Here is a 7,325-nt window from a genome sequence, read left to right on the forward strand (position 1 = left end):
GATGGCATAAGAGAGGAGCAAGGTTAGTACGTGTCGGCTGACAGAACCTGGATGAATGACAAAGCCTTGTAATTAATAAAGTCAAAGGATAATCAGGGGGCAGCATGCGCGTGCACTTGGAAACACAAGCTTCATTCACACTGCTTCACACACACACACAGACATGTATACGACGGGGAGCATATCGCTCCACACAGCCAAGGACCAGAGGCGGCTGTGGAGTGATCGAGTAGCTGAGAACAAATATAAAGTGAGCGAGCGCCTAATGAACATTTTAAATGAGGACATTCCTGTGAAAATATGATAACCCTCCCGCCTCACCCACTGTGTCCCTCCCCTCTCCCTTCAAGCTCTAATGCCAATACTTCTTCAACCTCTGCTGACCCTCCCCTCCCCTCTTCCTCCTCCTCCTCTGTGTATGTCCTGCGCACTATAAACATTGCGTTATTTTAATTAGGATCTGTACACTCCAACACTTTAATTTTCTCGTCCTTATTTTCCCCAGAAATCTCACTTTTATTAGCTATCAAACCATTCCAGGCCAAACTCATAATTACATACTCTCAGGGGGGGATGTGTGTATGTGTGCATGTGTTGGGGTTTATATGAGCTTGCGAGGACCTGTGAGGAAATGTAAGGAGACAAAAATCTTGCTGATCTTCGCAAAGTAAACAGGATATTTTAAAGATCAATGCATGAGACCCTCAGGTTTGTATTACAAGTTTACATTTAAGACTGCTAAGGGGAAAATCAAAGAGGCAGTGAAATGCTCTCAAATGCATAATATGCATGTATATAGAGAGTGTGTGTGTGTGTACTTGTATTATGGAAATTATGTGGTCCTGCCTCCTCTTTTAGGGACAAACTGTCCCCATAAAGTAAATTATTACATTTTAGAACAAAAACCTAGTTTAAGGTTAAATTCAAGTCAGATTATGGTTTAGATTTAGGTCAGGGTAAAGGCTAGATTTAGAAGAGTTGTAGTTATGGTTGTGGTAAGCCTGAAGGAAATGAAAATAAGTCAAGGTAAGGTCCTCAGAAGTGATAGAAACATATCTGCGTGTGTGTGTGTGTGTGTGTGTGTGTGTGTGTGTGTGTGTGTGTGTGTGTGTGTGTGTGTGTGTGTGTGTGTGTGTGTGTGTGTGTGTGTGACAGGAGGTTTTTCCTCTTTATAAATTCATTGTTTGGGCAAATCTTAAAGCGAGGGGTTATGTTATTTACCTGTGGTAATTGGTTTTCCCAAATGGCAGTTTTCCTCATTACACACACACACACACACACAGACATTCACATTCACGCACATACACACAGTAATAAAGGGTAAGACAGCGATGATGCCATTTCAGATAGTGAAAGCTCAAAGTCAACACACATAGTGAGCACACATATACACACAGCTGTTCAGTCATACGTGTGTGTGTGTGTAGCCAGCAGTGTTTTAGTGAAACAGTGATGATCTTAGTGTAGAATAGCATAGTGAGAGAACTAATCAAACACACAGGCTACCCAGCAGTGTCACAAATACATCCATTACACAAAATCCTGATATTTGTACTCCTCATGGCCTGAGGTGAATACTAACTGAGAAAAGTGTGTGTGTCTGTGTCAGGAGAGAGCTGCTCTGATGCCACCACATGAAAATAAAACTGTCATTTTCCTCACAGTCATAATTAACAGCATTAGTAAATTACTGAACAAATGGTTCCACAGCTGGATTGAGACCACACCGCTGGAAAGCAACTCCAAAATGTAGCATGTATAGTTTATCCAAACTGAAATCTGGATAAAGATACCTTTGAAGGCGAAGCTACATGGGGACTAATGCCACTCTCGTCCAACATCAACAAAAAGTTAACTCAACAAAAGCAATTATACAATTCAAAGACCACCATCTTTATAAATGGTTGCCTCAATGACAAATACCTCAAGTACTTAACAAAAAACATTTAAGAATTGCAGCTAAACATTTAGCAAACCACTAACGAAGTTATGCATGAAAATCTACCAATAAGTTTAAATATCCCAAATGAGCCCTCTCTTTGTAAGAAACTGTCTCAAAGTAGGAAACAAAGAGAGAGTCCACAAAATAGGTTTAGTAAAATAAAAGATAACGTATTAAACCTAAACTAACCAAGACGTCAGCACCAGAGAAGGTTGATGTCAGGTGGAGAAGAAGAAAATGAAAATACAGAGCTGTTCATCTGAGCTAGGTTTTAGAGTCTGAAAGGCCCAGGTGAATTACACTAACTGATGACCTTCATGTATCGGTATCTCAGTTTCAGCTTTCAGTTTTATTTGTCATAACGTAATAGCGTAATTGTATCAGCCAGTTCGGATCAGTAAGGATATGCTGGAACTTTCTTGAGGAATGGGAGCAGCACCACACAACTGGACCACCTGAGTTTGTCATTCATGTTGTATATGATTTAATCGGTATCATGTTTTCAGCATGTGACAGAGCCTTACTTCAAGCTATAACTTTCTGCCACTGGAAACAGAATTATTTTTTCACTGCGGTGGGCCTGAATAAATTACAATTCATGCTGTAGCCTCTGTTTATATAAAATGCTTCACCTCTGTCCAGACACTGGCATGATCTCCCATTTCTTCCCGCATCACAGAGTTTCTGTACAGCAGTGCCTCTTAGGTTTTCGTCGCTGTGAGAAGACTTTTCTCTGCCTCTTCCCACATCCTGGATAACATCTGTGACAGCTGGTTTACTCCCAAGGGAACAGATATATACCAACCTGTCTGTAGCAGCCGCTGACCCTGGGCTGCAGGGATATGGTGTTTGCACCAGGCAAACTTTTGCTCATTTTTTGAGAGATGCTACGAGACAGAAGGGATTCCCTTCCTCCACAGATAAAGTGACCTATTACTACTTTTTCTGTCTCTCAAAAATGGCAATTTTTGTTCTTTGTACACTGTAAAAAAATCCGTAAAAATACAGTACAATCTACTGTATAAACGTGAAGGAATTTTCCGTATTAGTCATTTACAGGTATTTTTCTGTATTTCTCAACTACTGCAATGCATTGTGGGAAAAAGAACCTGAAAAGGAGGGAAAAGTAAGCGCAAGAGCAGCCATTAGGCTTCTTTCAGGCTTCATCTGGATTTTGGATTCTGAAGTTGGAGAAACTGCCTTCAAATTTCTGTGGTAAGTATTAAAACTCATGTTTCGTTTTATTAAAATAATGTTTTTTCAAAAGACTCCGTGTTTTTATTTAGAAAGAATTGTTAATTTATTTGTTAACTGGTTTCGGCTGTCTCCAGACAAGTCAGGAATATTTTGCTGACTCATTTTTTAAAATAATTGTTATTTAGGTTTAACATGACTTAAGCTTTATTTTAGTTAATGTTAAAATAATTTTTACTGTGATACCACCAGTTTTGCCCTTCAGTGGCTGAACCAGTTTTCATAAATATTATAGTTAGCTGTCTGTGTCTCTCTGGGTATTACACAGCTGTGACTGCTAACTAGCTAATTAGCGAAAGTCAGCGATGTGGATAACTGGGAAAGTGAGAACTTCATGGTTCTAGAAATTATTCTAGGACTCTAATAAGTACTGTATCAATACCTGTGTTTTACAGTTGGCTCTACTGTACACTTTAAAGGGTTTCAGGCAAAGTTACACTAACCCTAGTTTAAGCCTCAGACCTTCCTGGCTGACGCTAGCAAATGCTAATGTTAGCCTCTGATTTGGGCTGCTAAAGTAAAGACTTTTAGCTAGCTGACCAGCATAGATTATTTCGGTGGTTAACAGACTGTAGTGGTAAAATTATTGAAAGTATAGTTTCACCTCAGCACATTTACAATTACAGTATGTCTATTTTGTAGCACATAGAAATGTTTAGTTAATATTTACAGACAGACACATTTTCCCTGTAACTGTGTTTTTACTCCAACATTTGTTGAAAATGTAATTTATGAAATGCTGAGCAGCATTTCTTGTATGTGGAATATTTTTGTCACCCCACTGTGCTAATGTGATTAAATACTAAAAATTATTACTAAAAAAATTCAATAATAAATCAATAATAACTATTTCTTGATTGAACTATAATGTAAGCGCAGTGCTGGTGTGCAGGGGCTCTATATGCCTTGTCTATATCAAGCTTTTAGCCAAATATAAGCAGAGATATTTGTATCTTTCTTAAAAATCCAGATCCTTACAGATTATTTGAGAAATGGATCAACAGCTATCACTACTTGAAGCACTTTAAGTCCTGCAGTGGAAAAATATCCCTTATTTCACCTTTGATCACACACTTTGGTTTTCCAGTGCAGAGCAATGGCCAAGAAAAGGAAAGACTTCCCCGAGTGAAAAAAAAGATGAAGATACAAGCTGGTGATGATCCAGAGCAGCTGGTCTCAGGAAATGAAGAAAAACCCTGATCACCTTCTCTACAAACACAAGGTGAGTTTAATGTTGTGGTTGATTTAGTTTTTCAAGGTATGTATGTTACTTTAATTATAAACTGCTTTTGTTGCAACAGAATGGTGTTATGTGTATGCAACTCTACGTGAATTATAATCCTTTGTAGGGCTGCGTGATATGACCAAAGTCTCATATCCCAATATAAGACGTATCTCTCCTGATAACGATATATATCACAAAATAGTGCATTTTCTGTAAATTCTGTGATTCTCGGGCAACTCGACTTATGTGAAATGTTTTCAGTTGGGCGTCGTGTACCAGGAGTCGAGTGTTTTGACCGATGCATGAAACTATACATTTTTAGACATGAGTTTAAATGGCCGCCATTTTCTTTCTGAGTATTTATTAGACGGCGTGCTGCAAGGAAAAGCCTGTTCTAACGTTTGAGTCTAAGGATTATTTTGAGCACCTGACGACTCTTTTTTGCTTTTCATTCGTAAACTCTCTCGAAACTCTTTCATGTGATTCTTGTGTAGGTGGTTAAAGAGGTTTGTCGTGTTCGAGTGGTGGTGGGGACCAGTTTGTGGCATAATTTGCATAGTACAGTTTTCTGGGGCGTGTCAGACTTTTCATAACCAAACCATGTCCATGCTACAGAGGTAGCCCCTCATTTAACAATAAGGTCCTCGATTTCTTTTGACTGGTCCTTCTGGTTCTGCCTCATCCTTGCTGGCCATGCTGGTATTCTCTGTGCCTTCATCTGCGTGGTGACTGTAAGCGCCATTTATAGTTACTTGATGTTTTTATTTGAGGTCATTTGTCTGATGCATATTCTGAAATTTTATGTTTGAGAATAATGTATATCATTTCAGTTTAGTTTGAAAAGTCTCAACAGAAACTTGAGCTTTATTGTGAAAGGTTTATGTGGAAAATAAACAAGCGGACGGCGGAGCCACACGATGGTTTTATCCTCATTGTTGGTAACGAAAGTACGCGTTAAAAACAGTCACTTGTCCGTCCATAGTGTGGTTATTTTAAGTATAAGAGAAGGAGAGAACTTTAAGAAATAATATAGCAACTACAGTGACCATCAAAACCATGAAAAAAATATTGCCGTAAACAGTTTATTTTGCAACACCACAAAACAAAGAATAGTGTATAATATGAAACGATAGACATTTTTATATCGTAATCTGATATATATCGTCATATCGCACAGCCCTAATCCTTTTTTTGTTTATGTTGTTTATGCTCTAGGTAAAAAAAAATTATAAAAATACAAACTTTTTAAAAATGTCTTGTTGTTTCTCTTTTTTTCCTCAGAATAAATTGCGACTAGTCTCAATGGCTGACACGGAGGAGCAACACAGCGACACGTTAACTCCGACTGCTGCAGTTCCTGTATGAACTGAGCAACTCTTAAAATCCAAGGAAAAGCTGAGTGTATTTTACTTAAAGCTCAGATGGACCTTGATGTACTAACATGCAGGCTGCATTCAGGACTTTGTCACACTGTTATATGAAGAGCGGTAACAAGACTTTGTAGTAATTTGTCTTACTATTGTCTTATTTGTTGTGATTTAGGGTCTGTGCGCACAAGCAGAGGTTTTTGTTTGTAACTGTAACCTCGTTTTCAGAGCCTTGTCTAACATTTAATGGTCATGAAATATGTCAGACTTTTTCCTCTACTTAACCAGCTTAGAGAATTTGAACACCGTGGAGAAAAAGGTGTGCATTAAGGATTTTGAACTATGATGTTTAAGTGTTGTCACTGCTGATGATTCGTGGACACAGATCCTTATTCACTATGCTGCTGTTTACAGTTTAACTTTTCATCAGAACAAGCACTTCTAATTATACTTTGCTCCTCACTGACAAAACAAGTCCCGTAAATACACTTTTATCTTTAAGTTTGGGACAGTAATCTGTCTTAATTTATTTTGTGTTTTAGTTATCATATGGGGAAAAGTCCTGTGGTTATCCATCAGTCCTGTTCGAATAAACCCAAAGTTCAGGAACATCTTCTTTAGATCTGTTCAGTTGTATTCATGTGGCACCACTTAAACAGTCAACAAATTTTGACTCAAGTATGTTATATTGTAAGGTAAAGAGCCCAAAGAGTTAATCTCAGACAAATGTTCACACAAATGTGAATTACATTCACTTCATTAATGAAGTGAATGCAATTCAGTAATCAAAGGTGTTTGGCTATAACTGACTACATGTGTATACTGTATCATAAGTGGACAGACATGGATGTAAACCACACCTTAACCATTTGGCTGAGGCAAAACTACCACAAGGCAGTGATTCTAACTAAAAGGTACTCTGGATATTATTCAATGTGAACATATCGTTAAATATGACATTTTTTGTTTGTCAGGTGTCCTGTTTGAAGAAAACACTTGGTAGCCACTTGAATGAATGTAAATAAACACATTTACATGAGGGCAACCTGATTTCAAGGAAATAAAAATGCTCAAATTTGAAAGCTTGTGAGTAGTTTTATGACAAGATGGATGCTGTCATTATATTTAAGTATAGTGTTTGAGTTAAGGAGAATAAAAGAATATTTAACATTAATTGTACCAATGTTGTTGTGTACGAAGCACAAATTAATTTAAGTTTTAATTTATGAATTTTTGAGTACATGGTGTACTAGGTTGTAATTGCATAGAAATGTACGTTTAAGGATATAAAGAACTATATTTAATGAGTTACAGTGAAAAGAAGTGCTTGGAAATAGTAATATAAACAGAAATTTCAATTTTTCTATTAACGGAAAATATCAGTTAATGATACAGAAAATATACTGTGAATAAACGGAATTTTCTGTTTTATAGCTGAAGGAAATGTCCGTAAATAGTACAGAGAGTATACTGTAAATCTACAGAATTTTCCGTTTTATCATTTACAGAAAGGTCCGTCAAACCTCCGTAAAAAAAC

The 7,325-nt window shown here is 37.4% G+C and overlaps 1 long non-coding RNA gene across 1 annotated transcript; it reads left to right on the forward strand.

Moving 5' to 3' along the window:
• Nucleotides 1–2,950: 2,950 nt before the first annotated feature.
• LOC146707478 (uncharacterized) lies at nucleotides 2,951–7,325 on the forward strand. Its single transcript, XR_014920837.1, has 3 exons — nucleotides 2,951–3,157; nucleotides 4,284–4,418; nucleotides 5,703–7,325. It is a non-coding gene; the product is annotated as an uncharacterized LOC146707478 (long non-coding RNA).

The sequence above is a fragment of the Copadichromis virginalis genome, linkage group LG6, assembly GCF_057382275.1.
Source record: "Copadichromis virginalis isolate Kocher_CV1m ecotype Utaka linkage group LG6, C_Virginalis_male_GT1.1, whole genome shotgun sequence".
Lineage (NCBI taxonomy): Eukaryota > Metazoa > Chordata > Actinopteri > Cichliformes > Cichlidae > Copadichromis > Copadichromis virginalis.